Source organism: Silene latifolia, chromosome 5, assembly GCF_048544455.1.
Source record: "Silene latifolia isolate original U9 population chromosome 5, ASM4854445v1, whole genome shotgun sequence".
Taxonomy (NCBI): Eukaryota; Viridiplantae; Streptophyta; class Magnoliopsida; order Caryophyllales; family Caryophyllaceae; genus Silene; species Silene latifolia.
Genome location: NC_133530.1, coordinates 61,583,001 through 61,588,570, shown reverse-complemented (window position 1 = coordinate 61,588,570; position 5,570 = coordinate 61,583,001).

The following is a 5,570-nucleotide window of genomic DNA, read 5'->3' as shown; positions in this document are numbered from 1 at the left end:
AATTGGAACCGTTTGAATACCTCGTGCCATGTCAAGACACAAATTAGTGACATGAACACTAAGCAATCGTTACCCTTAGCATTCTATGTCTAGAATGACTCTCGTGGATGCCAATGAACACGGATGTTCACAGAGATCTAGAGTAAGGGGTGAGGGTACGTATTAGGAAGCACTTTTGATCGAACACCAAATCCCGCCCGCCTCGATAGCGGCCTCTACTAATGATTAGGGACATCATTCGTACTCGATATATTGTCGATTATATGCATGCAACGCAACATCCAAGTTTTAATCCTAACATGTGAAAATTTGGCTAAGTCGGTTGACACGTAATTAGCAAACAATTGGGTCGAAGTAGGAATTTAATGCTCAATTACATGTGAAAACATACAAATGATACAAAATTCAATGATAAATACAATAGGAAAATTACGATAATGAAAATTACAATGAGTTTTAAACGGATAATTTGGAAAAGAATAAAAGAAAGAATTAACAAACCAATCAGAAGGTGATAATACGGATAATAGTCAATTATACGTAAGCTAATTAAACTAGGTCAAGCAACAACGGAGTTCAGAGACAGAACTCATCCTGGAACAGGCGCAGTAGGACTGCGCCCTCTAGAAGAGGCGCAGCAGTTGCTGCGTCTGTTCCAAGGGTGAGTTCTGGCTGTGAAGCCGGAACTGCAAATCGTTAATGTTAATTGGGTTAATTTATTGATTGATTAATATATCTACTCGGATGGAAGTGATAAATAGGTTATTTACATGTGATTGATGGTCATAAAAGCAATAAAACATGGATGAGACGGATTTAAACGAATTATTTACATGAATGAATGATTGATTAGTAACATGGGTGAATGAAATAAACTAAACATGATGGATTGATGACAAATTAATGACGAACATGCGATGAATATGACAAAAGACAGGTGAAAATATATCAAAGGATCGAATTCCAGAAACTCAATATGAACAAATTGAATTTCTACAACCCGGATTGAATTTAATGACGAAAACCCGCAAATATGAGATTATAAGGGATTTAAGTCGAATTTTAATGACGAATTAAACATGTGAATGATAAATAAATAATATACATGTGAGATTAATATGTTGTATCGAAGAATTAATAAAAACAAACGAAAACGAATAAAGAAGACGAATTACAGAGGACGAAGGAAGAAGAAAGGAAGCAGGAACTGCGGCAGCCTCACGAAGAGGCGCAGCAGGAACTGCGCTCCTTCGAAGAGGCGCAGCAGTTGCTGTATCCTTTCTCGACGGTTTATCTTCTGGAAATCCGTAAAAAGAGGTTTTAAAGCACGGTTTTAGAAATCGGTTTTAAGAGGTATTTTCGACATAAACCTTACAATTGATACAAAAAAGGTAAATAACAATAAATAAAGAGAGATTTACACCCTCAGAGTTACATGTTTGACGAAACGAGAATAACTAAGATATCGATTAGTGATGCTCGACGCAAATGTAAAGAAAGTGCCCTCGTAAGAGGAAAACGAATAGATTAATTAAGCTGATTGATTGTGGAGTTGGTCAAATTGGTCGGTCATGCAAACGAGGCTGGTACTCAGAAAGATCCGAGCTTACGTGGTCGAATGTTGAAGCACGTAGACGCCAAAAAGTAAGAACAAAGGTCTAGAATGCAAAGGGAGAAGAGAAGGGCGGACACTCGCGTGAGAAATAAGAGGAGCGAAGGCTCCCATTTATACTAATCACGTGAAGGAATTAGGGTTTCGGAGAGTCTTTGGAAGTGAATCTCGGAAAGATATGAAAAAGATACGAAAATTACGCAGAAAAGGACCTGGGAAGAGGCGCAGCAGCCACTGCGTCTCTTGGAAGAGGCGCGGCGCCTGCTGCGTCTGTTCCCAAGTGGTTTCCTCCTGCGGAAGAAAGATTTCCGTGTTTAAGTTATGGTAGGACGGAATATTTTGGTTTTCCTTAATATTTTACGTGAATATTACGGGAAATTGTTTACCAAAGGATAAAGATTGTGAAATATTTATAAAATATGGAATAGAAATATCCGGAACATTCCAGAACATTCTGACTCGGGATTTAACGGTTATCAGAAAATGAAGACGGTTTTAGGCCCGGACTCCAAATGTACTCTAATTACTGTCAAAACGATCGTATCGGCACGTAGATGACAACTAAGAGGTAGACATTAGTGTTTGAGCAATCACTTGACGATAAACTTACGAACTGTCACAAATCGTTCCGCGTAGCAAACATGCGGCCCAATCATCACCGGGTGGTTTGCGAGAGGTGCAGAAATGAGGTATCTACAAAGCCCCCACTTTGACTGAGGCTTGGACAAGGCGAAAGTCAAAGTATAACCATCTGGTCAATCGAAGATTACAACCTGACGACTATGGCGACGCGAGGCGGCTCAAGGGGTCTGAGCCAAGGACCTGTCGTCGGGAACATTTTAGAGTCTGTCGACTATCGGGGAGGGTTGTTTAAAGTCCATTAGACTACGTAAGGAGGCTCGCCAGCCATAAGAAGAGACCATACATGAGACTTCTTTCTCGAGATGCTTCCGGAGGTGCATGGGAGCTAAAGGAGCTAAGGTCAAGCGTGGGAGCTAAATAAGGTGAGTAGCAGGACACAGGCGGGAACTGCTGAGAGAAAACTGCTTGGGAAAAATCGTAAGTAGCAGGACACAGGCGGGAACTGCTGAGAGAAATCTGTTTGTGTTCAGCATCAAACAAACTTTGGAAGAAATAGGGATTGATATTGATCTCCATGTCTCGAGAGGGAAAGTCTATCCGCTTACTCTCGTTGGGGAAGTATAATGAAGGCGTGCCGAAAGACCTGTGAAGGAATATCTGCTTGTTGCGACAAGCAAAGGTCTTGGAAGCAATAACGTGCAATAGTCTGCTGCTGGCTTGGAAAATGCTGGCCGGAACGAAAGATAATCGTCAAACGGACCAAAAGAATAAAATAGTATCGGGGAAGAGGCGCACCAAAGATGGGCCCACAAATAACGAACTCATAACGAATTTTTGAAAACTCGTATGGAGGAAACACCAGGAAGAGGCGCAGCAAGAGCTGCGTCTCTTGGAAGAGGCGCAGCGCCTGCTGCGTCTATTCCCAAAGGTGTGTCTTCTGCGTAAAAACGCGATAAATATAGGGGTTGAAATCATTTGTTCGAAACATAAATCCTCTCTTTCTCTCTCAAATCTTAACCATTTCCGCCAAGGTTTGATCCAAAAGCTTGCATTAATCATAACTAATTGAGGTATGTGTCTTATTCTTGCATTAATCTTCTGTATTTGTTCAATTTTGGATCGAAAAAATTAGGGTTTATGACCCAATTGATCGAAAATTTTGGGGCTTTTCCCCCAAATGCATTTGCCTTGTGAAATTGGCATTAGAAACGGATTATTGGTAATATAAGGAACATAACCATGTATTTTTTTCGAATTTTCGTTGAGTTTTGAGTATTTGAGTGAATTTGAGACGGTATCACAGCTAGACCGTAAATTGCTTCGAAAATAGCCTTAGGATTGTCCATTTGCGATGAAACTTGATATTTGGGATCCTTGGATGATGGGTAAACTTCCTATCATCTCGGAATTTTGGTTTGTGACAGCTTTTTCAGGACACTTTTCTAGGGCATAATCGCCGTTATAACGAAATGCTGCCGAAATTTCGACTTGAACCCGAAACTAGGCTTCAAATTAGGCTTGACTTGACCCAAATTACCACATGAGTGATCGGGTTTGTGAGAACATGGCCAAATATGGCGAGAAAAGAGCAGTTTCAGGGCTTCCAAAGGCTCGAAAATCCCTTAACCAAGGCTCGTCGTCACGTGACGCGACCTAAATTTGCTTCAATGTTGCAGGTGATGAGGCTTCTACTTTTGGGAGGACTCCCGTGGAGATAGATGCTGCTGTTGTCGAGGAGGCTTTAGAGTAGGCCTTCACTGCCGCGGTGATGGCTGCTGGGGACGAGGTCCATGAGGAGGAGGCTGTTGAGGAGGAGGAGGCCCCGAGACGGGCCAACGTTGGACGAGGAGGTCGTCAGCTGAGGGGAGCACCCGCGTGGGCTGAGACCTGGGAGAGTAGGCACTTGTAATGGGCCGCAGAGGGTCATCTGTCCTACAGGACGGTGAAGAGCTTGGTAAATACGAATTCACTACTCATCACCCATCTTCTTTCATTCATTTGTTCATATCTCTTCCAATTTTTTCAAAAAACTAAAGATAGATTTTGTTTCAAATCATAATAGGAGGCTGGGAACATCAGGTCGTTCTCGGGTTACACGACAGCGATGGAGTGCTACGAGCGGCTGTCGGTGGAGGAGCGCGCCATGATCGAGCGTGGAGCATTCGGTGCCTTGGTGCAGGCCTGGAGGGATATCGCGAAGAGGAAGCTGTAGGCTAACCTTAGCCTGGTCCGCGCTTTCTTGGACCGATTCTGGGATACGACTTCGACGTTTCACATGCCTTTTGGTGAGGTGGGAGTCACTCTGGAGGACTACGGCATGATTTCTGCTCTGCCGTGCGGGACTGAGGCTGTGGAGTGGCCGGAGACTGCCATAAGGGTGGACTCGGCCGAGGCTAGGAGGTTGATCGGCTAGAACTTGTCGTAGAGGGCCGTCACAGTGCCGGGTTTGGTGCCCAGCTCCTACGTTCGAGACTACTTTGCGGGAAAGATCCCGGCGCTGGTGACGATTGACGGGAGGGAGACGGCTCCTCCTCCTTGTATAGCTAAGCAGAGGGTCCGTTTGTGGCTCTGGTGGTTTCTGTCTTCGATTTACCTCAGAGACAAGGGAGAGAGGCTGTCGGCAAAGCTTCTTCCCTTCCTTTCTGATCTGAGCTCCCTAGGGCGTTGGGACTGGGTCACTGCTGGTTTTGCGGTCCTCATCCGCTTCATGAGGACCATGGTTCGTCCGGAGTTGATGGAGAAGGGGACTTCTCCTGGCGATGTCGGACCTGGACTACTGTTGGAGGTATGAACATTCATTTTGTAATAATCCGTATTTATGAGTCTTTGGGTACTCTATCGAGTAGGCCTTACTCTGTCGAATAAGGGTGAGTTGCATTTTAAAATAGTTTCTGACCTGTTGGGTACTCGATCGAGTAACTAGGATACTCGATCGAGTAAGGGGGCACTCGATCGAGTACCTTAGCTACTCGATCTAGTAGCTCGGTTAGCGGGTGATAATTCGACGGGTTTTGTTAATAACACGGATTAATATATAAATCTTTCCGTCACTTTCATAATACACTTTTACAAACCTAATAACATTAAAAGGGAGATTCAAGTTACGTTCTTCGCATTCATCCGTGTTGTTGACAAATCCCGGAGCTTGAGAGGTCGGCTTCCATCGTTCTTTATACCTTTATGATCCTTGCGTCGAGGGTAAGATCTACATACCAATTTTATAGTATTTCGTCAAGTTTCGTTAAACCCTAATTTTGGGATTGGGGGTTTTGTTGTAGATAATGATTGGTAGTGATTATGTGTATGTATGATAGGAGAAGGATTTGTAGAAGAGGCTTTTTTTTATACAGCTGTTGAGACCATCTGATTGTGTTGC